Raw genomic sequence first — 16220 nt, forward strand, 5'->3', positions numbered from 1 at the left:
TGGTCTGTTTGGAGATGGTACTAGCATCAGTGGAAGATATGTGTACGGTTTCAACCAAATGAACCATAGGGTCAGAAATCGTTTTGGACGCAACCGATGGTACTCCTAGGTGAAGAGGCTCAAGTGGAAGCTCATTTCTGGCATTTGGAGATAGTGCTAATCTTGACGCGAGATGTCTGCATGGTTGGCGCCGAACGTACCATAGGCTCAGAAATCATTTTGGACGTACTCGATGGAACTCCTAGGTGATGTGGGTCGTGTGGAATCTTGTTTTGGTCCGTTTGGAGATGGTACTAGCATCGGTGCAAGATAGGTGTACGGTTTCAACCAAATGTATCATAGGGTCAGAAATCATTTTGGATGCACCCGATGGTACTCCTAGGTGACGAGGCTCAAGTGGAAGCTCGTTTCTGTCTGATTGGAGATAGTGCTAATCTTGACGCAAGATGGGTGCACTGTTTGAGCCGAACGTACCATAGGCTCGAAAATTGTTTTGGACGCACCTGATGGAACTCCTAGGTGATGTGGGTCATTTCAAATCTCATTTTGGTCCATTTGGAGACGGTGTTAGTGTCGGTGCAGGATAGGTGCTTTGCGCGAAACGTACCAAAGGCTTAGAAATCATTTTGGTTGACCCGATGGTACTCCTAGGTGACGAGGCTCGAATGGAAGCTCGTTACGGTTCATTTGGAGATAGTGCTAATCTTGACGCAAGATAGATGCCAGGTTTGCGCTGAATGTTCCATAGGCTCGGAAACCGTTTTGGATGCACCTGATGGAACTCCTAGGTGACGTGGGTCATGTCAAATCTTGTTTCGGTCCATTTGTAGATGGTGTTAGTGTCGGTGCAAGGTAGGTGCACGGTTTGCGCCAAACGTACCATACGTTCAAGAATCATTTTGGACGAAACAAATGGAACTCCTAGGTGACGAGGCTCAAGTGGAAGCTCGTTTCGGTCCGTTTGGAGATAGTGCTAATCTTGACGCAAGATAGGTGCACGGTTTGCGCGGAACGTACCATAGGCTCAAAAATCGATTTGGACGCACTCGATGGAACTCCTATATGACGTGGGTCTTCTAGAATCTTGTTTCGGTCCGGTTGGAGATTGTGTTAGCATCGGTGCAAGGTAGGTGCACAATTTGTGCCAAACATACCATAGGGTCAGAAATCGATTTGGACGCTTCCGATAGTACTCCTAGGTGATAAGGCTCAAGTGGTAGCTTGTTTTGGTCCATTTGGAGGTCATGCTAATCTTGACGCAAGATAGGTGCACTGTTTGCGCCGAACATACGATAGGCTCGGAAATCGTTTTGAATGCACCCGATGGAACTCCTAGGTGACATGTGTCAAGTCAAATCTTGTTTCAGTCCGTTTGGAGATGGTGTTAGTGTCAGCGCAAGATAGGTTAACAGTTTGAGCCAAACGTACCATAAGCTCAGTAGTCTTTTTGGATGCACCCAATGCTACTCCTAGGTGACAAGGCTCAAGGGGAAGCTCCTTTCGGTCCGTTCGGAGTTATTGCTAATCTTGACGCAAGATAGGTGCACCAAATGTACCATAGGGTGAGAAATCATTTTGGACGCACCCGATGGTACTCCTAGGTGAAGAGGCTCAAGTGGAAGATCGTTTTAGTCCGTTTAGAGATAGTGGTAATATTGACGCAAGGTGGGTGCACGGTTTGCGCCGAACGTACCATAGGCTCGGAAATCATTTTGGACGCACCCGATGGAACTCCTAGGTGACGTGGGTCATGTGGAATCTTTTTTTTTGTCCGTTTGGAGACGGTGTTAGCGTCGGTGCAAGATAGGTGAACAGTTTGCACCAAATGTACCAAAGGGTCAGAAATTATTTTGGACGCACCCGATGGTACTCCTAGGTGAAGAGGCTCAAGTGGAAGCTCCTTTCTAGCCATTTGGAGATAGTGCAAATCTTGACGCGAGATGGGTGCACGGTTGGCGCCGAACGTACCATAGGCTCAGAAATCATTTTGGACGCACTCGATGGAACTCCTAGGTGATGTGGGTCGTGTGGAATCTTATTTTGGTCCGTTTGGAGAAGGTACTAGCATCAGTGCAAGATATGTGTACGGTTTCAACCAAATGTACCATAGGGTCAGAAATCATTTTGGACGCAACCGATGGTACTCCTAGGTGAAGAGGCTCAAGTGGAAGCTCATTTCTGGTCGTTTGGAGATAGTGCTAATCATGACGCTCTCGATGATACTCCTAGGTTACGTGGGTCATGTCGAAGCTTGTTTCGGTCCATTTGGATATAGTGTTAGCTTCGGTGCAAGATAGGTGCACGGTTTGCACCAAATGTACCATAGGGTCAGAAATTGTTTTGGCGGCAACCGATGGAACTCCTAGGTGAAGAGGCTCAAGTGGAAGCCCATTTCTGGCCGTTTGGAGATAGTGCTAATCTTGACGCATGATGGGTGCACGGTTAGCGCCAAACGTACCATAGGCTCGGAAATCATTTTGGACACACTCGATGGAACTCCTAGGTGACGTGGGTCTGGTGGAATCTTGTTTTAGTCCATTTAGAGACGGAGTTAGCGTCGGTGCAAGATAGGTGCATGGTTTGCACCAATTGTACCATAGGGTCATAAATCAATTTGGAAGCTCCCACTGGTACTCCTAGGTTATGTGGGTCATGTCGAATCTTGTTTCGGTCCATTTGGAGATAGTGTTATTGTCGGTGCAAGATAGGTGCACGGTTTACGCTAACCGTACCATAGGCTTAGGAATCATTTTGAACGCACCCAATGGTACTGCTAGGTGATGAGGCTCAACTGAAAGCTCGTTTCGGTCTGTTTGGAGATAGCAGTAATATTGATGCAAGATGGGTCCACGGTTTGCGCCAAATGTACCATAGGCTCGGAAATCATTTTGGACGCACCCGATGGAACTCCTAGGTGACGTGGGTCATGTGGAATCTTGTTTTGGTCCGTTTGGAGATGGTGTTAGCATCGGTGCAAGATAGGTGCACAGTTTGAACCAAATGTACCATAGGGTCAAAAATCGATTTGGATGCTCCCGATGGTACCCCTAGGTTATATGGGTCATGTCGAATCTTGTTTCTGTCCATTTGGAGACAGTGTTAGCGTCAGTGCAAGATAGGTGCATAGTTTGCGCTAACCGTACCATTGGCTCAGGAATCGTTTTGGACACACCCGATGGTACTGCTAGGTGACGAGGCTCAACTGAAAGCTCGTTTTGGTCCATTTGGAGATAGCGGTAATATTGACGCAAGATGGGTGCACGGTTTGCGCCGAACGTTCCATAGGATCAGAAATCATTTTGGACGCACTCGATGGAACTCCTAGGTGATGTGGGTCATGTGGCATCTTGTTTTGGTCCGTTTGGAGACGATGTTAGCGTCGGTACAAGATAGGTGCACGGTTTGCACCAATTGTACCATAGGGTCAGAAATCATTTTGGACGCACCCGACGGTACTCCTAGGTGAAGAGGCTCAAGTGGAAGATCGTTTCAGTCCATTTAGAGATAGTGGTAATATTGATGCAAGATGGGTGCACGGTTTGCGCCGAATGTACCATAGGCTCAGAAATTGTTTTGGACGCACCCGATGGAACTCCTAGGTGATGTGGGTCATGTGGAATCTTGTTTTGGTCCGTTTGGAGACCGTGGTAGTGTTGGTGCAAGATAGGTGCACGGTTTGAACCAAATGTACCATAGGGTCAAAAATCGTTTTGGAAGCTCCCGATGGTACTCCTAGGTTACGTGGACGATAGGCTCGGAAATCATTTTGAACGCACCCGATGGAACTCCTAGGTGACGTGTGTCATGTCAAATCTTGTTTCGGTCTGTTTGGAGATGGTGTTAGTGTCAGTGCAAGATAGGTTAACGGTTTGAGCCAAACGTACCATAAGCTCAGTAATCTTTTTGGACGCACCCAATGGTACTCCTAGGTCACGAGGCTCAAGAGGAAGCTCCTTTCGGTCTGTTTGGAGTTAGTGCTAATCTTGACGCAAGATAGGTGCAAGGTTTGCGCTGAACGTACCACATGCTTAGAAATCGATTTGGACGCACCTAATAGAACTCCTAGGTGACGTGGGTCATGTCAAATCCCATTTCAGTATGTTTGGAGATGGTGTTAGTGTTGATGCAAGATTTGGTGCACGGCTTGCGCCAAACATACCATAGGCTCAGGAATCATTTTGGACGCACCCAATGATACTCCTAGGTGACGAGGCTCAACTAGAAGCTCGTTTCGGTCCGTTGGAGATAGTGATAATCTTGAGGCAAGATGGGTGCATGGTTTGCGCCAAACATACCACAAGCTTAGTAGTCATTTTGGACACACCTGATGGTACTCCTAGGTGACGAGGCTCAAGTGGAAGCTCGTTTCTGTCCGATTGGAGATAGTGCTAATCTTGATGCAAGATGGGTGCACTGTTTGAGCTGAACACACCATAGGCCTCAGAAATTGTTTTGGACGCACCTGATGGAACTCCTAGGTGACGTGGGTCATGTCAAATCTTGTTTCGGTCTGTTTGTAGATGGTGTTAGTGTCGGTGCAAGATGGGTGCACGGTTTGCGCCAAACGTACCATAGGCTTAGGAATCATTTTGGACGAAACAAATGGAACTCCTAGGTGACGAGGCTCAAGTGGAAGCTCGTTTCGGTCTGTTTGGAGATAGTGCTAATCTTGATGCAAGATAGGTGCACGGTTTGCATGGAACATACCATAGGCTCAAGAATCGATTTGGACGCACCCGATGGAACTCCTATGTGACGTGGGTCTTCTAGAATCTTGTTTCGGTCTGGCTGGAGACGGTGTTAGCGTCGGTGCAATGTAGGTGCACAGTTTGTGCCAAACATACCATAGGGTCAGAAATCGATTTGGACGCTTCCGATAGTACTCCTAGGTGATATGGCTCAAGTGGTAGCTCGTTTCGGTCCGTTTGGAGGTCGTGCTAATCTTGACGCAAGATAGGTGGACAGTTTGCGCCGAACATACGATAGGCTCAGAAATCATTTTGAACGCACCCGATGGAACTCCTAGGTGACGTGTGTCATGTCAAATCTTGTTTCGGTCTGTTTGGAGATGGTGTTAGTGTTAGTGCAAGATAGGTTAACGGTTTGAGCCAAACGTACCATAAGCTCAGTAATCTTTTTGGACGCACCCGATGGTACTCCTAGGTCACGAGGCTCAAGAGGAAGCTCCTTTCGGTCTGTTTGGAGTTAGTGCTAATCTTGACGCAAGATAGGTGCAAGGTTTGCGCTGAACGTACCACATGCTTAGAAATCGATTTGGACGCACCTAATAGAACTCCTAGGTGACGTGGGTCATGTCAAATCCCATTTCAGTATGTTTGGAGATGGTGTTAGTGTTGATGCAAGATTTGGTGCACGACTTGCGCCAAACATACCATAGGCTCAGGAATCATTTTGGACGCACCCAATGATACTCCTAGGTGACGAGGCTCAACTAGAAGCTCGTTTCGGTCCGTTGGAGATAGTGATAATCTTGAGGCAAGATGGGTGCATGGTTTGCGCCAAACATACCACAAGCTTAGTAGTCATTTTGGACACACCTGATGGTACTCCTAGGTGACGAGGCTCAAGTGGAAGCTCGTTTCTGTCCGATTGGAGATAGTGCTAATCTTGATGCAAGATGGGTGCACTGTTTGAGCTGAACACACCATAGGCTCAGAAATTGTTTTGGACGCACCTGATGGAACTCCTAGGTGACGTGGGTCATGTCAAATCTTGTTTCGGTCTGTTTGTAGATGGTGTTAGTGTCGGTGCAAGATGGGTGCACGGTTTGCGCCAAACGTACCATAGGCTTAGGAATCATTTTGGACGAAACAAATGGAACTCCTAGGTGACGAGGCTCAAGTGGAAGCTCGTTTCGGTCTGTTTGGAGATAGTGCTAATCTTGATGCAAGATAGGTGCACGGTTTGCGCGGAACATACCATAGGCTCAAGAATCGATTTGGACGCACCCGATGGAACTCCTATGTGACGTGGGTCTTCTAGAATCTTGTTTCGGTCTGGCTGGAGACGGTGTTAGCGTCGGTGCAATGTAGGTGCACAGTTTGTGCCAAACATACCATAGGGTCAGAAATCGATTTGGACGCTTCCGATAGTACTCCTAGGTGATATGGCTCAAGTGGTAGCTCGTTTCGGTCCGTTTGGAGGTCGTGCTAATCTTGACGCAAGATAGGTGGACAGTTTGCGCCGAACATACGATAGGCTCAGAAATCATTTTGAACGCACCCGATGGAACTCCTAGGTGACGTGTGTCATGTCAAATCTTGTTTCGGTCTGTTTGGAGATGGTGTTAGTGTTAGTGCAAGATAGGTTAACGGTTTGAGCCAAACGTACCATAAGCTCAGTAATCTTTTTGGACGCACCCGATGGTACTCCTAGGTCACGAGGCTCAAGAGGAAGCTCCTTTCGGTCTGTTTGGAGTTAGTGCTAATCTTGACGCAAGATAGGTGCAAGGTTTGCGCTGAACGTACCACATGCTTAGAAATCGATTTGGACGCACCTAATAGAACTCCTAGGTGACGTGGGTCATGTCAAATCCCATTTCAGTCTGTTTGGAGATGGTGTTAGTGTTGATGCAAGATTTGGTGCACGGCTTGCGCCAAACATACCATAGGCTCAGGAATCATTTTGGACGCACCCAATGATACTCCTAGGTGACGAGGCTCAACTAGAAGCTCGTTTCGGTCCGTTGGAGATAGTGATAATCTTGAGGCAAGATGGGTGCATGGTTTGCGCCAAACATACCACAAGCTTAGTAGTCATTTTGGACACACCCTGATGGTACTCCTAGGTGACGAGGCTCAAGTGGAAGCTCGTTTCTGTCCGATTGGAGATAGTGCTAATCTTGAAGCAAGATGGGTGCACTGTTTGAGCTGAACACACCATAGGCTCAGAAATTGTTTTGGACGCACCTGATGGAACTCCTAGGTGACGTGGGTCATGTCAAATCTTGTTTCGGTCTGTTTGTAGATGGTGTTAGTGTCGGTGCAAGATGGGTGCACGGTTTGCGCCAAACGTACCATAGGCTTAGGAATCATTTTGGACGAAACAAATGGAACTCCTAGGTGACGAGGCTCAAGTGGAAGCTCGTTTCGGTCTGTTTGGAGATAGTGCTAATCTTGACGCAAGATAGGTGCACGGTTTGCGCGGAACATACCATAGGCTCAAGAATCGATTTGGACGCACCCGATGGAACTCCTATGTGACGTGGGTCTTCTAGAATCTTGTTTCGGTCTGGCTGGAGACGGTGTTAGCGTCGGTGCAATGTAGGTGCATAGTTTGTGCCAAACATACCATAGGGTCAGAAATCGATTTGGACGCTTCCGATAGTACTCCTAGGTGATATGGCTCAAGTGGTAGCTCGTTTCGGTCCGTTTGGAGGTCGTGTCTAATCTTGACGCAAGATAGGTGCACGTTTGCGCCGAACATACATAGGCTCGGAAAATCATTTTGAACCACAACCGATGGACTCCTAGTGACGTGTTCATGTCAAATTTGTTTCTGTCTGTTTTGGAGATGGTGTTAGTGTCAGTGCAAGATAGTTAACGGGTTTGAGCAAACGTACTTAAGCCAGTAATCTTTTGGACGCACCCAATGGTACTCTCTAGGTCACGAGGCTCAAGAGGAACTCCTTTCGGTCTGTTTGGGATTAGTTCGAATCTTTGAGCAGATAGGTGCAATTTTTGCGCTGAACGTAAACACATGCTTAGAAATCGATTTGGCGCAACCTAATAGAACTCCTAGTGACGTGGGTCCCATGTCAAGATCCCATTCAGTATGTTTTGGAGATGGTGTTAGTGTTGATGCAAGATTTGGGTGCACGGCTTGCGCAAGACATCAGAGTCTAGGAATCATTTTGGACGCACCACCATGATACTCCTAGGTGACGAGGCTCAACTAGCAGCTCATGTCGGTCCATTTGGAGATAGTGCTAATCTTGACGCAATATAGGTGCACGGTTTGCGCCGAACGTACCACAGGCTCAGAAATCGTTTTGGACGAACCCGATGGAACATCTATGTGACATGGGTCTTCTAGAATCTTGTTTGGGTCTGTTTGGAGATGCTGTTAGCGTCGGTGCAAGGTAGGTGCAAGGTTTGTGCCAAACATACCATAGGGTTAGAAATTGTTTTGGATGCTCCGATGGTACTCCTAGGTGACAAGGCTCAAGTGGAAGCTCGTTTCTGTCCGTTTGGAGATAGTGCTAGTCTTGACGCAACATAGGTGCACGGTTTGCGCTGAACGTACTATAGGCTCAGAAATCATTTTGGACACACTCGATGGAACTCCTAGGTGACGTGGGTCATGTCGAATCATGTTTCGGTCCTTTCGGAGATGGTGTTTGCGTCGGTGCAAGATAGGTGCACGGGTTGCTCCAAACGTACCATTGGGTCAGAAATCGTTTTGGACGCACCCGATGGTACACCTAGGTGACGAGGCTCAACTAGAAGCTTGTTTCAATCTGTTTGGAGGTAGTACTAATATTGACGCAAGATAGGTGCAAGGTTTGCACCAAACGTACCATGTGTTCAGAAATCGATTTGGACGCACCCGATGAAACTCCTAGGTGACGTGAGTCATGTCAAATCTCGTTTCGGTATGTTTGGAGGCGGTGTTAATGTTAGTGCAAGTTAGGTGCACGGTTTGCGCCAAACGTACCATAAGCTCAGTAGTTGTTTTGGACACACCCGATGGTAATCCTAGGTGAGGAGGCTCAAGTGGAAGCTCGTTTCTGTCCGATTGGAGATAGTGCTAATCTTGACGCAAGATGGGTGCATTGTTTGAGCCGAACGTACCATAGGCTTGGAAATTGTTTTGGACACACCTGATGGAACTCCTAGGTGACGTGGGTAATTTCAAATCTACTTCCGGTCCATTTGGAGATAGTGTGAGTGTCGGTGCAAGATACCATAGGCTCAGAAATCATTTTGACGCACTTGATGGTACTCCAAGGTGACGAGGTTCAAGTGGAGGCTCGTTTTAGTCCGTTTGGAAATAGTGCAAATCTTGACGCAAGATAGGTGCACGGTTTGCGCCGAATATACCATAGGCTTGAAAATCATTTTGGATGCACCTGATGAAACTCCTAGGTGACGTGGGTCATGTCAAATCTTGTTTCGGTCCGTTTGGGGACGGTGTTAGTGTCGGTGCAAGATAGGTTAACGGTTTGCGCCAAACGTACCATAGGCCAAGGAATCATTTCAGACGAAACAGATGGAACTCCTAGGTGACGAGGCTCAAGTGGAAGCTCCTATCGTTCCGTTTGGAGATAGTGCTAATCTTGACACAAGATAAGTGCACGGTTTGCACCGAACGTACCATAGGCTTGGAAATCATTTGGATGCACCCAATGGAACTCCTAGGTGATGTGGGTAATGTCAAATCTTGTTTCTGTCCATTTGGAGACGGTGTTAGTGTCGGTGCAAGATAGGTGCACGATTTGCGCCAAACGTACCATAGGCTTAGGAATCATTTTGCAACAAACATATGGTACTCCTAGGTGATGGGGCTCAAGTGGAAGCTTGTTTCGGTCTGTTTGGAGATAGTGCACAGTTTGCGCCGAACGTACCATAGGCTCAAAAATTGATTTTGAAGTACCCGATGGAACTCCTAGGTGACGTGGGTAATGTCAAACTTGTTTCAATCCGTTTGGAAATGGTGTTAGTGTCGGTGCAAGATAGGTGTACGGTTTGCGCCAAATGTACCATAGGCTAAGAAATATTTTTGGACACACCCAATGGTACTCCTAGGTGACGAGGATCAAGTCGAAGCTCGTTTCGGTCCGTTTGGAGATAGTGCTAATCTTGACGCAAGATAGGTGCATGGTTTGAGCCGAACATACCACAGGCTCGGAAATCATTTTGGACGCACCCGATGGAACTCCTATGTGACGTGGGTCTTCTAGAATCTTGTTTCGGTCCGGTTGGCGACGGTGTTAGCGTCGATGCAAGGTAGGTGCACAGTTTGTGCCAAACATACCATAGGGTCAGAAATCGATTTGGACGCTTCTAATAGTACTCCTAGGTGACAAGGCTCAAGTGGTAGCCCGTTTTGGTCCTTTTGGGGGTCGTGCTAATCTTGACGCAAGATAGGTGCACAGTTTGCGCCGTACATACGATAGGCTCGAAAATCATTTTGAACTCACTCGATGGAACTCCTAGGTGACGTGTGTCATGTCAAATCATGTTTCGGTCTGTTTGGAGATGGTGTTAGTGTCGGTGCAAGATAGTTTAACGGTTTGAGCCAAACGTACCATAAGCTCAGTAATCTTTTTGGATGCACCCGATGGTACTCCTAGGTGACGAGGCCCAAGTGGAAGCTCCTTTCGATCCGTTTGGAGTTAGTGCTAATCTTGACGCAAGATTGGTGCAAGGTTTGCGCTGAACGTACCATAGGCTTAGAAATCGATTTGGACGCACCTAATAGAACTCCTAGGTGACGTGGGTCATGTCAAATCCCTTTCAGTCTGTTTGGAGATGGTGTTAGGTGTTATGCAAGATTTGGTGCACGACTTGCGCCAAACATACCATAGGCTCAGGAAATCATTTCTGGACGCACCCGATGATACTCCTAGGTGACGAGGCTCAACTAGAAGCTCGTTTCAGTCCGTTGGGGATAGTGATAATCTTGAGGCAAGATGGTGCATGGTTTGCGCCAAACATACCACAAGCTTAGTAGTCATTTTGGACACACCTGATGGTACACCTAGGTGACGAGGCTCAAGTGGAAGCTCGTTTCTGTCCGATTAGAGATAGTGCAATCTTGATGCAAGATGGGTGCACTGTTGGAGCTGAACACACCATAGGCTCAGAAATTGTTTTGGACGCACCTGATGGAACTCCTAGGTGACGTGGGTCATGTCAAATCTTGTTTCGGTCTGTTTGTAGATGGTGTTAGTGCGGTGCAAGATGGGTGCACGGTTTGCGCCAAACGTACCATAAGGCTTAGGAATCATTTTGGACGAAACAAATGGAACTCCTAGGTGACGAGGCTCAAGTGGAAGCTCGTTTCGGTCTTTTGGAGATAGTGCTATCTTGACTCAAGATAGGTGCACGGTTTGCACTGAACATACCATAGGCTCGGAAATCATTTTGGAGACACGCGATGGAACTCCTAGGTGACGTGGGTCATGTCGAATCTTCTTTCGGTCCTTTTGGAGATGGTGTTAGCGTTGGTGCAAGATAGGTGCACGATTTGCTCCAAACGTACTGCAGTGTCAGAAATCGTTTTGGACGCACCCGATGGTAGTCCTAGGTGACGAGGCTCAACTGGAAGCTTGTTTCAATCCGTTTGGAGGTAGTGCTAATATTGACGCAAGATAGGTGCAAGGTTTGCGCCAAACGTACCATAGGCTTAGGAATCATTTTGGAACAAACGTATGGTACTCCTAGGTGATGAGGCTCAAGTGGAAGCTTGTTTCGGTCTATTTGGAGATAGTGCTAATCTTGATGCAAGATAGGTGCATGGTTTGCGCCGAACGTACCGTAGGCTCACAAATCATTTTAGACGCACCCGATGGAACTCTGAGGTGACATGGGTCATGTGGGAAATCTCGTTTCGGTCCATTCTGAGATGGTGTTAGTGGACGGTGTGCAAGATTGGTGGACGGCTTGCGCGAAACGTACCATAGGCTCAAGAAATCATTTTGGATGCACCCGATGGTACTCCCTAGGTGATGAGGCTCAAGTGGAAGCTCGTTTCGGTCCGTTTGGACATCGTGACTAATCTTGAAGCCAGGGTAGGTTCACGGTTGGCGCCGAACTACCATAGGCTCAAAAAATCCAATTTTGACACTCCCGATGGAACTCCTAGGTGACGTGGGTAATGTCCAAACTCGCTTCAATCCGTTTGGAAACGATGTGTTAGTGGTCGGTGCAAGATTAGTTGTTACTGTTTTGGCCAAATGTACCACCAGGCTTAGAAATATTTTTGGACGCAACGATGGTACTCCTAGGTGACAAGGCTCAAGTCCGAAGCTCGTTTCAGTCCGTTTGGAGATAGATGCTAATCTTGACGCAAGATAGGTGCACAGGTTTGCGCCGAACGTACCACAGGCTCGGAAATCGTTTTGGACGCACCCAATGGAACTCCTATAGGACGTGGGTCTTTCTGGCTTATTTGGGTCCATTTGGACACGTTGTTAGCATCCGTGCAAGGTAGGTGCACAGTTTGTGCCAAACATACCATAGGGTCAGAAATTAATTTTGACGCTTCGATAGTACTCCTAGGTGACAAGGCTCAAGTGGTAGCGCGTTTTTGGTCCGTTTGGAGGTAGTGCTAATCTTGATGAAAGACAGGTGTACAGTTTGCGCTGAACATATGATAGGCTCGGAAATCGTTTTGAACGCACCCGATGGAACTCCTAGGTGATGTGTGTCATGTCAAATCTTGTTTCAGTCTGTTTGGAGATGGTGTTAGTGTCAGTGCAAGATAGGTTAACGGTTTGAGCCAAACATACCATAAGCTTAGTAATCTTTTTGGACGCACCCGATGGTACTCCTAGGTGACGAGGCTCAAGTGGAAGCTCCTTTCAGCCCGTTTGATGATAGTGCTAATCTTGACACAAGATAGGTGCACGGTTTGCACCGAACATACCATAGGCTCGGGAATCAATATGGACGCACCCGATGGAACTCCTACATGATGTGGGTCATTTCAACTCTAGTTTTAGTCCATTTGGAGACGGTGTTAGTGTCGGTGCAAGATAGGTGCACGGTTTGCGTGAAATGTACCATAGGCTCAGAAATCGTTTTGGACGCACCCGATGGTACTCCTAGTTGACGAGGCTCAGGTGGAAGCTCATTTCTTTCTGTTTGGAGATAGTGCTAATCTTGACGCAGGATTGGTGCACGGTTTGCGCCAAACGTACCATAGGCTAGGAAATCATTTTGGATGCACTCCATGGAAGTTCTCGGTGACGTGGGTCATGTCAAATCTTGTTTTGGTCCGTTTGGAGATGGTACTAGCATCAGTGCAAGATAGGTGTACGATTTCAACCAAATGTACCATAGGGTCAGAAATCGTTTTGGACGCTCTTGATGGTACTCCTAGGTGACGAGGCTCAAGTGGTAGCTCGTTTCGGTCCGTTTGGAGTTAGTGCTAATCTTGACGCAAGATAGGTGCAAGGTTTGCGCTGAACGTACCATACGCTTAGAAATTGATTTGGACGCACCTGATAGAACTCCTATGTGATGTGGGTCATGTCAAATCTTGTTTCAGTCCGTTTGGAGACGGTGTTAGTGTTGGTGTAAGATTTGGTGCACGGCTTGCTCCAAACATACCATAGGCTCAGGAATCATTTTGGACGCATCCGATGGTACTCCTAGGTGACGAGGCTCAACTAGATGCTCATTTTGGTCCATTAGAGTAGTGCTGATCTTGACGCAAGATGGGTGGATGGTTTGTGCCAAATGTACCATAAGCTCAGTAGTCATTTTGGACGGACCCGATGGTACTCCTAGGTGACGAGGCTTAAGTTGAAGCTTCTTTCGGTCCATTTGGAGATAGTGCTAACCTTCACACAAGATAGGTGCGCGGTTTGCACCGAACGTACCATAGGCTCAGAAATCAATTTGGACACAACTGATGGAACTCCTAGTTGATGTGGGTCATTTCAACTCTAGTTTTGGTCCGTTTGGAGATGGTGTTAGTGTCGGTGCAAGATAGGTGCACGGTTTGTGTGAAACGTACCATTGGCTTAGAAATCGTTTTGGAAGTACCCGATGGTACTCCTAGTTGACGAGGCTCAGGTGGAAGCTCGTTTCGGTCTGTTTGGAGATAGTGCTAATCTTGACGCAAGATAGGTGCACGGTTTGCACCGAACGTAGGCTGGGAATTGTTTTGGACGCACCCCATGGAAGTTCTAGGTGATGTGGGTCAATCTTATTTCTGTCTATTTGGAGATGGTGTTAGTGTCAGCGCAAGATAGGTGATGAGGACATCAACACCGATCATACATCCACGCCGTCCACGCCGACACCTGCTGGTCCTATTACCCGTGCTCGTGCTCGAACACTTAATCATCAAGTGAGTTCCTTCTTGAGCTCTTGTCCATCCTATTTAGATCTTGGAGACACGTGCACTCTTGTTTTGATTAGGAATCAAGGAGAAGACCAAAAGGGAAAAGGACTCGCGTAGGCTGGATTCGGACTGCAGCACACCTCCAATTTGCGACGGTCCCCACGGTTACATACGGAGTCGGATTGGGGTGATTCTGGACTTGTTGGAAAGCTAATAAAGTCTACTTTCATATGGATCTGACCTCATACTCATACCTGCTCATAAACGGCGTCAACAGCCCAAAAATCACCGAGAGGTCTATTCTGTCCAGGGTGCTGCGCCACCTTAAGTTAGCCCAATGGGCTTGTATCGTTTAGAGTCTAGTAGGGACGCGTCCTAGGGTTGGAGCAAGACCCAAACTCTCTTGTGGTCGTCCTCCACACGTCATATACCCCTTAGCCGCCACCAGGAACACTTGGGGTTTGTTTAGATGAAGTTTAGCCTTTGCTACTTGCTTGTAGGCGCGCGTGCTGATCCAGCCGCCCGTCTCCTTGTCTTCGGAACCCCACTCAAAATAAGATTCAGTTTGAGGCTTTCAATTTCATCTTGCAAATTCAGTGCTTGTTTCCTTGTTCTTGCTAGTTCTTCGATTGCTTGCAGGACGGGAGCCCTAGTGGCTGGTTATCGCGCTCCACAAGATCGTGACGGCCTTTGGAGGTGGTGTATCGGTTGCTAAGGCGCGGTCTTGGAAGGCTGTAGTCGGGCCGTGAACGTCATCTCCATCCACCAAATCGAGTGATCTCACGCCTCTCATCGAAAGATCGTCCATAAACCCTAGCGGGTTCATATCAATTGGTAATCAGAGCAAGGTTTATCGGTGAGAGACTTGTAATTCTTCGCTGTTTTTATTTTTCCTACAGTCCAAAAAGCCAAAAAAAATAGTAGATTAGTTTCCTACAATCCTATAGACCTTTGGGCCGTGGCTAGTGCTACCTAGTTAGGGCTTGTTGAGTCGTCGGTTGCATCGGTTGTGTCAAGTTGCTGGTCTTAGTTTTAGTCCTTTAGAGTTTCGAGTTCTTATCACGTTCTATCACAACACGCGCTATCATATAGTCTCTCTGTTGGCCGAATCCAAGTAGGGTTTGAAGTTTGAATCGGACAAGGAATCGGCTGTTCCTCTCTGTTGGCCGAATCCAAGTAGGTTTTCAAGTTTGAGTCGGATCAAGGAATCGGGTATTCCTCGCTGTTGGCCAAGTCCGAGTAGAATTGGAAGTTCCAATCGGACGAGGAATCAGTTCACCCTGTGCTACAAATATCAAACGAACCACGCAGCAAGTATTCATATCTAAACGAGTGGCTTACTCTAGAGAGAGAGAGAGAGAGAGAGTGGCTTACCGGAATACCCCTACCCTTTTGGAAAAAGTGTGTGTGCTGAGTTACTCTTTGGGAGTGTTCTTGTTCATATAATCAGTTTTGAGTGGCCCCTGAAAAAAAAAATTATTCAAAAAAAAGAAAAAAAAAGAGAAAGAAGCAAAAGAAAAGAAGAGAAAGGGGCTGATCTTAGAGATTTTTCGTTCACTTCGGGTGGTGTGTTGTGCTCTCCTTTGTGTCCAGGCTCGCGTCTCTAGCACGGTCTAGACTAGGACCAGCACAGTACCGCCGGTTGAACGATTATTCAGCTTGCTTTTTATAACTAACGTGGTGCTAGTTCGTTCCTTGTTTCAGCCCACCTATAGCTCCACATATTCTACAGCTTGACAGGTCTCGTGCTGCGGCACCGATACACTTCATCCATTGCTGCAGACTTGTTGGTAGATGACCCCTCCTGTCGAGCAAGGTAAGAACTGGTAAGAACTTGTGTAATAGGTGGAGAGTGAGCGACTTGCTGTAGCTACATCCTAGTAGTTGTAGGGCTTTTATTTCTTCACTTGTCTTCTTGTTGTCTTTGTCTTTGAACCATGCCAGGGACCGACGAAGATAACCAAATTCCCCATTCGCCTTGCACAAAGGGCATCATACAACATTTTGAAAGGAAAGTGAAGTTGCACACGGAGGGACTTGATAATGACTTGCAGGTGACAAATGACAAACTTGGGCAGTTGGAGGCTACGCAGATTGCCGCAAACAACAAGCTTGCAGGTTTGGAGCAGTCCATTGCTAGTGTGGACAAAAGCCTTGCTGCTCTGCTGAGGCGTTTTGATGAC

At 47.3% G+C, this 16220-nt stretch overlaps 1 pseudogene; it reads left to right on the forward strand.

The window, feature by feature from the left end:
- LOC136515624 (uncharacterized) overlaps window positions 1-15504 on the forward strand; it is a 112869-nt pseudogene extending 97365 nt beyond the window's left edge.
- Window positions 15505-16220: the final 716 nt, after the last annotated feature.

This window comes from Miscanthus floridulus, chromosome 17, assembly GCF_019320115.1.
Source record: "Miscanthus floridulus cultivar M001 chromosome 17, ASM1932011v1, whole genome shotgun sequence".
NCBI classification, from domain to species: Eukaryota; Viridiplantae; Streptophyta; class Magnoliopsida; order Poales; family Poaceae; genus Miscanthus; species Miscanthus floridulus.